This window comes from Euleptes europaea, chromosome 3, assembly GCF_029931775.1.
Source record: "Euleptes europaea isolate rEulEur1 chromosome 3, rEulEur1.hap1, whole genome shotgun sequence".
Lineage (NCBI taxonomy): Eukaryota > Metazoa > Chordata > Lepidosauria > Squamata > Sphaerodactylidae > Euleptes > Euleptes europaea.
This window is the reverse complement of record NC_079314.1, coordinates 32,507,008-32,519,627: the sequence shown is the minus strand read 5'-3', so window position 1 is coordinate 32,519,627 and position 12,620 is coordinate 32,507,008. Positions and strand designations below refer to the sequence as shown.

The 12,620-nt window shown below is 49.4% G+C and overlaps 1 non-coding gene across 1 annotated transcript; it reads right to left on the bottom strand.

The window, feature by feature from the left end:
* Nucleotides 1–11,450: 11,450 nt before the first annotated feature.
* TRNAA-GGC (transfer RNA alanine (anticodon GGC)) lies at nt 11,451–11,526 on the bottom strand. Its single transcript has one exon. It is a non-coding gene; the product is annotated as a tRNA-Ala (tRNA).
* Nucleotides 11,527–12,620: the final 1,094 nt, after the last annotated feature.

Below are 12,620 nucleotides of genomic sequence, written 5' to 3'. Positions count from 1 at the left end.
GCCTGGAACCACCAGAAAGAACTGGGGCATAACATAAGTATTCACACGGCACAATAAGGTATGCAAAAATTACACAGTAGGATGCTACTTACAGTAAAGCTAGACACAGTAGTATAGACGACAATCTCTAATCCATTTTTCCAGGTAAGTTTGTGAACCGTTTTGTGCAGCGCCAACTCTATTACCTGTGCAGAAAAGCCCTCTTGAATAATTCAGTTTTGTGCACTTTGCAGAAAGCCAGGAGAGTGGGAGCCTTGCTGACCTCCTCGGGCAGGCCATTCCATAAGGTGGGAGCCACAACAGAGAAAGCACACTTATGGGCAGTTGTTGATTTCGCCCATTTGCAGGGTGGCACCTGCAAGAGGCCCTTCTGACATGAACAAAGCCAGCGTGGTGGAGCATAGGAGGAGAGGCAGTCCCACAGATAAGATTATTACTGCTGCTGAAGAATTCTCTGAATCTTCTAAAGCTTGTGGGTCTTGGGGTTGGATCCAATGAGAGATTTCCATAGACGGAAGAACTTCCGTCTAAGGAGTGCGACTTTTTCAACTCCCCCGCCCCCCAAGGCTAAGGTAGCCAGGTCTGGGTTGGGAAATACCTTGCGACTTTGGGGATGGAGTCTGTGGAAGGTGGGCTTTGGGTAGGGGAGGGACTTTAATCAGGTATAATGCCATAGAGCAGGGGTGTCGAACTCATTTGTGACGAGGGCAGGATATGACATAAATGTCACTTGGCCGGGCCATGCCTTGCCAGCCCAGATTGGGATTGGGGGGGTGGCTACCTTGGCTGGCTCGCGGGCCAGATAAGAGCTCTCAAGGGGCCGGATCTGGCCCCTGGGCCGTATGTTTGACACCCCTGCTACACCGTCCACCTTCCAAAGTGGCCATTTTCTCCAGGGGAGCTGATCTCTGTCAGTTATAATAGCGGGAGATCTCTAGCCACCACCTGGAGGCTGGCAACCCTACCCCAGGCCACACTCTCTGCTACCCAAAATGCCCAAGAAACTGCAGTTCCTGAGATCCTCTGTTTCTCAGAAACTGCATTTGGGGAGTATTTTGGGCTGCAGGGGGAGGCAAGAATGTCATGCTGCACGAGTGGAAAACCTTCTGTCTGGGGAAACACTCTGTAGGATCCAAGCCCCAGTTTGGGGATAGGGTTGCCAGGTCCCTCTTCGCAACCGGTGGGAGATTTTGGGGGCAGAGCCTGAAGAGGGTGGGGTTTGGGGAGGGGAGGGACTTAAATGCCATAGAGTTCAATGGCCAAAGTGGCCATTTTTCTCCAGGTGATTTGATCTCTATCGGCTGGAGATCAGTTGAATTAGCAGGAAATCTCCTGCTACTACCTGGCAGTTGGCAACCCTATCTGGGGAAGATGCTCCAATGAAAGGCAGGAGCTTCCTTACTTCTCCCAACATCAACACAGCCCCCTTGGCTTGCTGGAATTCCCGACAGTCACACAAAAGAATGCCAAGAGTCACATTTTGTAACACTTCCCTATCTTTTGCAGGCAGCCAACTGAGTGCCCACATGCAAGCTGGACACAGATCCTTTTTGCCAGCCCTCCTAGGCATCTGTCCCCCAGGTGACAGCAGGGTAAACAAATGGATTTCTGAAAAATCACAGACACTGTTCTCAAATACAGCTCAGGGACAACAGTCAGAACACTCATTCCTGGCATTGCAGATCCATGTTTTGCAATCAACCCTTTCTTCCTCCAGCCATATCACCATGGTTTACAATACCGATTTAAAAAAAAGATTCTCAGGTATTAGCAGTTAAGAAAGCACGTTTACAAAGGTGTTATCTGTAAACAAAGAACTCCATTTGGTACCGTCATACGTGATGCCTGTGCATTAGCGTTTTCACTTGGCGCGCGCAGGATCCAACAAAATAGTGCTTTGCAAAAATACCTCCGTTGGGATGCAAGGTTACTCTCAGTATGAACAGAGACTCAGCATTAGGGGTGCCAGCTCTGGCTTGGGAAATTCCTGGATATTTGGGGGTGGAGCCTTGGGAGGGGAGGGTTTGGGGAGGGACCTCTGTGGCATGTAATGTCGTAGAGTTCACCCTGCAGAGCTGCCATTTCCTCCAGGGGAACTGATCTCTGTCGCCTGGACAGCAATTGTAATTCCATGAAATCTCCTGGAGGTTGGCAACCCTACTCAGCATCCTTCTCCACCCTGTTTCATCCATCCCTAAGTGTTAAGGCCAAATTTATACAGCCAGCCCACGCAGGCCAAGTCGAAAGCAGATAGCACTCAGGCATGCACAGACCAAATTCACATTTGCCCAGGGAAAATTCCAAAAGGCAGTGCGGGCCTCTGACAACCCTTCCAGAGAATATACAGAGGTCCCTTGTATTGAGCCAGGCCCTTGGCCATTCTGGGCCCGAAGCATCTGTCTGGTAGGCAACCAGAGGGGGTTAGAATCAGAGTTGGAAGGGACCACTAGGGTCATCTAGTCCAGCCCCCCTGCACAATGCAGGAAATTCACAACTACACTCTCCCCCCCACGCCCCCAGTGACCCCTACTCCATGCCCAGAAGATGGCCAAGATGCCCTCCCTCTCATGATCCGCCCAAGTTCACAGAATCAGCATTGCTGACAGACGGCCATCTAGCCTCTGCTTAAAAACCTCCAGGCAAGGAGAGCTCACCACCTCCCGAGGAAGCCTGTTCCACTGAGGAACCACTCTAAACTGTTAGAAAGTTCTTCCTAATGTTTAGACAAGTTCTGAGCCTTGCTACCTAAAAGTGCCACCAGGATCCTCGGCACCGGCTCTGTCCTTCATCAGTGGCCCCTTCGCCTCCATGCCAGACCACCACTGCCCGACAGCACCACCCAGTGGCCATGGGATGGGCCCTCAGCAATCCACAAGGGGGTCAGCCTTCACAGTCATCACCTCTGCCCATCTATTCCCCAGTCACGTCCGCAGCTGCCTCGCCCCTCGCCAACAGTGCCGAATCCCTCCATGGCTGATTTCACGGAAGGCGGACATACACCACTCGGCCGGCTTGCGTAACCCTAAAACTGGGCTCCATGGTCGTTTCGGCCATGAGTGTGCACCCTTGCTCCAGATGCCCCCCCCCCAGCCTGAAATCCGTAAGGGGAATCGAGGGAGAAGCTTAACGAGGAAAGCTGATTAAGTGAAACTCCTGAGCAAGTTATGGGTCATCAGGGGTTAGCTGGTGAAACCGGAGGAGGCTAACTGGTTTGCGCCACTCTGGTCCCCGAAGACGGAAAGGAAAACAAAAGCTGAAGACAGAAATTGAGGTTAAGATCTGAAATCATTAACAGAAAAAAGCTAACTGGTTGCCAGCTACTTCCTGCTGAGACCTGATTTCGGCCCCTGCAGGCTTCTGTCTGTCTTCTGCTACGACCAACATAGTAATCCCCACAACCAAAGCAATAGAAAGAGATGTGGTCCAGGCAACCTCACCAATACAGGTTCGCTCAGTGGTAAGTCCCACTGAGTTCAATGGGATTTACTCCCAAGTAAATGTGCCCAAGATGGCAGCCCTCGTCTCCTGGGTCTCCTGGCTCTTTGCCTGCCGCGGGAAACATGCCGAAAGCCAAGGGCTCCTATACCGGTTTGACAAGCCTAATCCCTCTCTCATTCCTCTCAGTTCAGCTCTTTGCCTTCATCTCTCACCCTCTGTGGTGCCAGAGCCCACGTCAATGATCAAATTGTCTTAAGACAACCTCCCTTTATGCACAGAAATCCGACTCCGACAAAACAGTTTGGAGAGTTTTAAAAATCAGATCTCAGATTCTGCTATTTGCAAAAAAAAAAAATTAAAAAGCATTTCTTGCACTTGTCTCCAGGTGGAAGAGCTGTGGTCGGAAGACACACCTCTCTTTGTTTAGCCGAGAAGCTCTCCCCGCTGTTCCAGCTCAAACCAGACCCTGGATTCCTGGTGCTCACATTTTCTGAAATGTCACTCTCGGCCTTCCAAGTTCTGCAGATTAAACAAAATTATTTCACGAACACTTGGAAACCCTGCGGGACAATTAAGAGGTAGTGGGGGCAAGGCAGAGAACAACAGTAGGGTGGATGTTGCAACTAAAGCAGGGCCGGAACTTAGGCGGCCCTGCATGCCAGTTAGGTCTAGCAGTTTAGCTACGATAAGTACATCAGGGGTGGGCATACTGCAGCTCAGGGGTGGGCATTGGTGCTTTTCATGCCACCCTTAAACTGCATAACTATTTGCATCAGCCCAGTGGTGATTTGAAATGTGGTGTCAGAGGAGAGTTTTAGGGATGTAGTGGTTAAGAGCGTTGGCTTGGAGCCGTGGACTCTGATCTGGAGAAGCAGGTTTGATTCCCCACTCCTCCACAGGAGCAGCGGAGGCTAATCTGGTGAACCGGGTTAGTTTCCCCATCCCTTATACATGAAGCCAGTTGGGTGACCTTGGGCTAGTCACACTCTCTCAGCCTCACCTACCTCACAGGGTGCCTGTTGTGGAGTGGGGAAGGGAAGGTGATTGTAACCAACACTTCTTCATCATCATCCTGGACTGCCAGAAAGACTCATTAAGTGGGTTCTAGATCAAATCAAGCCTGAATTCTCCCTGAAAGTTAAAAAGGCTAAACTGAGACTATCCTAATTTGGTTACATCATGAGAAGACAACACTCACTGGAAAAGCCAATAATACTAGGAAAAGTTGAAGGCAACAGGAAAAGAGGAACGCCCAATAGGAGATCGATTGATTCTATTGTTGAGGTTTCATCATGAGAAGTAATGCATAGTTAAATTCTCATGATGTAACGCATAGTTAAATTGTGGAACTCCCTGCCCCAGGGTGTGGTGATAGCTGCCAGCTTGGAGGGCTTTAAGAGGGGAGTGGACATATTCATGGAGGAGAGGGGTATTCATGGCTATTAGAATGGATACTAGTCATGCTGCATACCTATTCTCTCTAGTATCAGAGGAGCATGCCTATTATTTTGGGTGCAGTGGAACACAGGCAGGACGGTGCTGCTGCAGTTGTCTTGTTTGTCAGCTCCCCAGAGGCCCCTGGTTGGCCACCGTGTGAACAGACTGCTGGACTTGACGGGCCTTGGTCTGATCCAGCAGGGCCTTTCTTATGTTCTTATGAGGGTGTCTCACTTTGATTACTTTTACTGATTCGGGGTCATGATGAATGTGGCGAGCTTGAGCACTATCAATATTCTGTTGTTTTTTTGTTTGTTTGCAATTCCCCTTTCCCTTTATTTCTGCATTCCTATAATGAAAAAAAAAACCTGAGATGGATTGATTCAACAAAGGAAGCCACGGCCCTCAGTTTGTAAGACCTGAGCAAGGCCGCCACCCACCAAGCTTGCATGGTAGAAACGGGGATTCAAACCAGGGTCTCCCGAGATCCTAGCCCAGCATCCACTATGCCACACCAGCTTTCAATGTGATGTGTTACATAAATACTCAGGATTAATGGTACATACCCTACCACTCTGCTCAGCAACGCGTGAACCCTTCCTCCAGCCTAGGAAGTCTGCCTCAGGTGGAAGAGCCGCTGAAGTTGGTGGAAGGCTCCTCAGGCTGATGGAAGGCCTCCAATTTTATTGAGTGGAGTGGAAGGATATAAGCCATTAGATTGGACCTTGTGGATGATTTCTGCAGCTGGAAGGGGGAATTTATTTTCACAGCTCCTCCCAGCTGTTTCTAGGGAGTTCCCCTTTCCCCAGAAACAGCATTTTGGAGGGTATTTAGGGCTGCAGTGGAAAAGCAAGGAAGTCTTGCTCTATGGACAGAAGTCCCTGTGGAAATCTCCGGTGAGCCCAAGCCATATTATTATTACTGTTGGGTCCGAGTACCGCTTTGTAGCTTTTGTTTCATGTTAAAACTAAAGCAGCTTCATACTGAGCAGGCATCTAGCTCAGAGTTGTCCATGCTGACAGGCACCGGCTCTCCCCGTCTCTGCTGGGAAAAGGGTCTTTGCCAGACCTGCTCTTTGAGATCCTTTCGTCTGCCAGGGACTGCCTCTCCCGTCTGCCCCTGAACCGTGCCTCACTTCCCCACTGGGCAGCAAGAGCCTTGCCCCCATGGGCATCTGTTTCAACACAGAGCATTAAGCTTGACTCAATGGCACGAGTGACTTTGCACGACCCTTGACGTCCTCTCCATCCGGGCTGCTCCGCTGCCTAGATCCGGGGGGTGGGGGGTGGGGGGGGAAGAGGCTTTCATTCTATGGGCTGGGTGGAGGGGGCGACGTGCGGAAAGCTTTTGGGCAATGGGCCAGACTGCCTTACCTGCTGGGTCCCTGTGATTCGCTGGAGTAGCCAGAAACGCTCCGCAACTTCACGCCTACTCAAATTCCCAGCCGTTTCCAGAGCAGACAATGAAACGTTACATTGGCCCTCTCGTCAGCAGAGCGTTTTTCTAGGGTAAACATTCAGCGCACACAAGGCCAGCCTTCCAATGCTCACAGGTGTTTTTTTTTCCCGCAGCAGGGCTAAATTTGGCCGCCTGGGGCTGGGAGAGACCAGGGGAAAAGACTCCCGGGCGGTTGGAAGAGGCATTTCTCTAAGTTGCCAGGTTCCCGACTGCGGGGCTGTCTTCAAGGGTTAACGCTTTGCCTCCTCGAGCAGCAAAGGGGGACGGAGACTGCAATGATACGATTTATTTCTTCTAATAAACAGAAAGAGGAACGCAGCCAGGCAGCTGCAGAGGGAAAGAGAGGGCAGTTTAAAAGCAACACTCGGGATGAAATGTGGGGTAAACAGGGAGGGTCCCTAAGAGTTTCAGGCCTTTAAAAAGAAAGAGAAAAATACTGTCAGCAGCCTGCCAAGAGGAGGGAAGATACTCCAAACTGAGGAATCAGTGCAAAACAAGACTCACAGGCCATATATGCAGGGTCAATTTTGATGCTCGCTCAAAGCTCTTTTTTTAAATGCAACCTTTAAAGTTCACGGTCCCGATGTAAAAGGAAAAATTCCACACACACCTCACTCGCCTGCTCCTTCCTTCTTTCCACAGCCATCAGCAACCGCGGCTGTGATTTTGCATGCTTCCTTGAGGGGATTCTTCAAAGCAGGGGCGGAGCAAACGCAAAAGGTAGCTTTAAAGGGGCTCTTAAGAAATGTGAAGCAAGTATTCACCAGCTTTGCAGTCACTTCCTGAATGACGGTCCAGTGTGAAAAACTAAAAAAAAAAAATATGCGGGGCACTTCAGCCTGGAATGCGCTGCTAATTACCAAGGATAAATGGCTACAGAGTCATTCTTCTTCCTTACAACACACATGTAACCTGTGGAACTCCTTGCCATAAGAAAACATGCAGGCCAGGAGCACAACTGGTTTTTAAACAAGCAAGAACCAGGATATTTTTAAAGAAAATACCCCAAAGCCAGAGTCACCGCTACACTGGTTTTTCATCTGTCAGGTCTGAAAGGGACAGATCCACTCACGGATCTCCTTTGTTCATTAAAACAAACCAACTCTGCTTTTGCAATTGCAGCCCTTGAGAACATCTGGATTTTCAGCAGTAAGCGTCCCTCCCCCCCCCCCAAAAAAAAGACTTTTGTGAAGGTTAGAAATTACTCGGTTTTTACAGTGCAGCCAGCTTCCAACCGAGAGATGTGAAGGAGAAATCCTTCCTCACGGACAGGTTGCTTTAGAACAACCACATGCCGAATAGACACCCTGCTTGCTTTCTCTCAAACAGTTGGTGCCTGTGTTAATTCACCTACGACAGAGCTAGAAAGCTGCCCAGCGTTTGGTCACCAGGTCACAGAGAAATCAGATAGTCTGATGCTCTTAGAAATCTGACCGTTGTTGTTTTTTTCTCAACTCTGTGCCAGGCTAAACCCAAGACCTTCTTAAAAGATTTCTGGCTCTGATTTGGCCCATTATCAGTTTGTAAAGAGCGTGGCCATAGAGTGACATTAAGATTTTGTAATCAGTTCACTTCAAGCAGCAACATTTAAATACACGCGCAATGTACCGAGTGAAAGGGGGAAAGGCAATTACGGCATTAGCAGACTAATCACACCAATTACTCTATTAAAGCTTGCAAACTTAATTGAAGTGGGCATGGTTCTGACTATGGGTGCTGGAGAAAACCTTAGCTGGGAGCAAGCTACCTGGGGAATCTGCCTTTGGGCAGGAGCACTCCACTTTCTGCTTTTGAGAAGAGCGTCACTGACTCTTCTTGAGATGCTCAAATGGAACAGCTGGTGGTCTTTGGAAATTTAAATGTGCGACATGTGAAATAGAGGGGAGGGCTTGGTTTGAGGCTGCAGCAGTCCTGCGGTGAGTGGGAAGCAAAACGGTGGTCTTAGGCAGCATCTGCCCATTCCGAGAAACACATCTGGCTCACGCCGAGAAGAGAGGGGCTTTTTAAGCCAAGGAACAGGACAGAAGCGAGCCAAGCGCTTCATGTGTGAACATGCCCTTTTGGAAATCCTGTTTCATGCCTCGATTGAAGAACAAGGAAGACATATAAATACCCCAAAGTAATATATACAACTTGTTGTAAATCTGTCAGAAGTATATGCTAAAGTAACAAACGACAATGATAATCATTCAAAATGCATATTCATTATTCATCAAAAATATACATACAGCTATAAACAGCTATGAGACAATAGGAGGAAAAGTCATTTATGACCATAATAGGAAAAATGCCTTGATGAAAACATGCTTGGCATACGTTCACTTCTTGTATGAAGGAGAAGTGCACTTCTCTTTCACACAAGAAGTGAACGTATGCCAAGCATGTTTCATCATGCTTGAATATGCATGTTGCAGGATTATCATTATTGTTTGTTACTTTAAAAAGCCCCGTGGTGCAGAGTGGTAAGCTGCAGTACTGCAGTCCAAGCTCTGCTCACAACCTGAGTTCGATCCCAACGGAAGTTGGTTTCAGGTAGCCAGCTCAAGGTTGACTCAGCCTTCCATCCTTCCGAGGTCGGTAAAATGAGTATCCAGCTTGCGGGGGGTAAAGTGTAGACGACTGGGGAAGGCACTGGCAAACCACCCCATAAACAAAGTCTGCCTCGTAAACGTCGGGATGTGACGTCACCCCATGGGTCAGGAATGACCCGGTGCTTGCACAGGGGACCTTTACCTTTTTGTTACTTTAGCATATACTTCTGACAGATTTACAACAAGTTGTATATATTACTTTGGGTCTTTATATGTCTACCTGGTTTAGCCATCGTACTGTTTTTTTGGTTTGTGCTCAGTTTTCCAGGACAGGTTCGTTCTTGTAATTGCTTCGATTGAGGAACAACAGGGCTGCTGCCGCTTGGTGCAACATACTCAAGACTGCACCCTTGGGTGCTGTATTAATTAATCCAGAAGAAGAGTAAGTGTGGGGAGGCCTCATGGAGCACATGGGTTGACTTCACCATCTCCCTCGGCCTAACCTGCCTCCCAGGTGTTTTGAGATTCACACCCTCTGCAGAGAGCCAGGGTGGCATCAGACCAGACTCTGGAGATCTGCGTTTTAATCCCCTTTGTCATGAAGTTCATTTGGGTCAGTCACGCACAGGGTTGCTGGGAAGACAAAATGGCTGCCTTCAGTTCCTCCTCCTACGTAGGAGTTGAGCATGACACGTCGTCTGACAGAAAGCATGACGGCAGAAATACTAACAAGCGGGTCTGAATTTGTAGCACAGAGGCATCTGAACACACATGCACACATGAAGCTGCTTTATATTGAATCAGACCCTTGGTCAATCATAGTATTGTCTACACAGATTGGCAGCTCTCCAGGGTCTCAGGCAGAGGTCTTTCACATCACCTACTTGCCTGGTCCCTTTAACTGAAGATGCCTGGGATTGAACCTGGGACCTGCATGCCAAGCAGATGCTCTACCACTGAGCCACAGCCCCTCCCCAAAACACATGAAGCTGCCTTACATTGAATCAGACCCTTGGTCCATCAGAGTCAGTATTGTCTACTCAGACTGGCAGGGGCTCTCCGGGGTCTCAGGCAGAGGTCTTCCACATCACCTACTTGCCTAGTCCCTTTAACTGGAGATGCTGTGAACTGAACCTGGGACCTTCTGCAAGCCAAGCAGATGCTCTACCACTGAGCCACAGCCCCACACATGAAGCTGCCGTACACCAAGTCAGACCCTTGGTCCATCATGCTCAGTCTTGTCTACTCTGACTGGCAGCAGCTCTCCAGGATCTCAAGCAGAGGCCTTTCCACATCTCCTGGCCCCTTTTATGTGAAGATGCTGAGGATTGAACCCAGGACCTTCTGCAATGGCTAGCAGTTACTCTACCACTGAGCCACAGCCCCTCCCCTCCCAGTCCCTGGGACATTTGAAGAGCAGGGTATGACTAGATTTCTAGGGCACCCAGGTTAGCAGTTCTCAGTCTAGCTGCAAGCGTGACCCAGAGGAACTTAAACCTAGGACACCTGCCCCCGCCCCACCATGGACTGACTGTGTGGCCTTCTGCCTGCAAACTGGAAACAATAAAGAGGTGTTAAGCACTAGGGTCTATTTATTTGTGAAGAGTAGGGGGAAGTTAACCAAACTCCAATATTTTATTTATTTATGTTATTCTGGCCTTTGCGTCCCACCCATCTGACACTTATATCAGCTCACAGAAAGCGAATTATCAATCCCAAAAAATGCACCTAACAAAATCACGCACACTTCTTAGGATGGGCTAAAATTAGCACACTGACAGTTTTTAGTGCCTGCTTTTCTTTCTTCTCAGCATTTAAACCACGCGATGGGAGGACATTACACAATGCTGGCATCCTCATGTCATAAAGCTTTTACAAATATTCCAGTAAAAAAAAAAAAAACCTTCCAAGTACAATTTTGGCTCAGTCTGGATAAAACATTTTAAATCGTGTTAACTGTGCTTTATGGATCCCCTCCCCCCAATCAAATCATGCAACTGCTTTCGACAATGGGGGGAAAAACCTTTTTTGCGATATTTACACAGCGTGTAAAAGTTAACGTGGCACATAGATCTGATCCCCGTCAAGATTTGCCCGTTCAAAATCCTCTAAGTTCAACGCAACGCTCAGCAGGAAGCCGCAGCCATAGTTGGGAAGCTCTGCTGGAAAAGAGGGGCTGTCCCAACAGCACAAGTGGTCACTGGGAGGGGGGGGAACATGGAGGATCGCTTGCAATAGTGTAGAAGATTCTGGGATTCAGCTCTTGGACTGCAGGCAGCTGTGCGTGACGCAAGAGTTGCATGTAAGCTTCTTCCACAACGCTGCCAGGGTGCTGGAGCTAGCTCCAGATTCAGATATGCTAATGCCTGACCTGTGTCAGCTTTAACTGGCTCCATAGCGCTACCCACAAAAAGGTAATTTAATAACTGTATTAACTTTTTTGAACACATAAACACATGAAGCTGCCTTATACTGAATCAGACACTTGGTCCATCAAAGTCAGTATTGTCTACTCAGACCTGCACCGGCTCTCCAGGGTCTCAGGCGGAGGTCTTTCCCATCACCTACTTGCCTGGTCCCTTTAACTGGAGAGGCCAGGGATTGAACCTGGGACCTTCTGCTTGCCAAGCAGATGCTCTACCACTGAGCCACGGCCCTCCCCTTTTGAACGTAGAGGTCTCTCAACCCCAGCAGACAAAAACTGGAACTGAAATCAAATCAGAGAGCAGACAGAGAACTCTAAAAACCGAACCATTCCAGGAGCCAAACAGCAAACCTGGATCGGAAGTACCGAGGCGTTCAGCCTTTGGCAACTCCTGACAACGTCCAGCCCGAGCAGGAGCCACTGCCAGCAGCACGCTCACAAAGTTCCCACAACACAAGACAGCAGACCGCAACTTCATGCGGTGGAAAACGCTTCAGCTATCTTCCCCAGCATGCTGAGAGCCAGCGTGGTGACTGGGCCAAGACCACAGGGCAACTTGGTGGCAGCCGCCCCTAGGAAGCCAATGGCCTAATGAGGCCAGCCCAGCTCCCAGCTCCCAGGCCTTCCCCACAAGGCTGGACGTGGACGGCTGAGTAACCGGAGCTGAAAGGGTGGGACAGGGTGCGGTCCCTCCACACACTGCCTGTTGGAAGCCAAGAGCATGTTGTGATGACAGACGGGGGGGGGGTGATTTCATCCGGCAACACCTCTCTGGAATCATAATGAGCAATCTTGCGCAGTTGAGTGCTGGAGGACACGGCCAGGAAGGAACTCTGAGGGTTGCTCCAGATGCCCCTTGGCATTCCCCAGTACTCACAGGTACAGCTCTGAGCACCAGCGTATTTCAAGGCCCTTTGGTTGCTGGGGGTGTCCATAATTTGGATCTGACTTTTAAGCAGCTGTCCCTCTTTACTTTGCCAATGTCCTGGATTTTCACCGAGGGGCCGGTGCATTTGCCCACCATCGTGCCTAGCAGTCACTATAAGCCATTCACGTAGAATCATAGAGTTGGAAGGGACCACCAGGGTCATCTAGTCCAACCCCCTGCACAATGCAGGACATTCACAATTACCTCCCCCCCACACACACCAGTGACCCCTACTCCATGCCCAGAAGATGGCCAAGATGCCCTCTCTCTCATCTTCTGCCTAAGGTCATAGAATCAGCATTGCTGACAGATGGCCATCTAACCTATTCTTAAAAGCCTCCAGGGAAGGAGAGCTTACCACCTCCCGAGGAAGCCTGTTCCACTGAGGAACCGCTCTAACTGT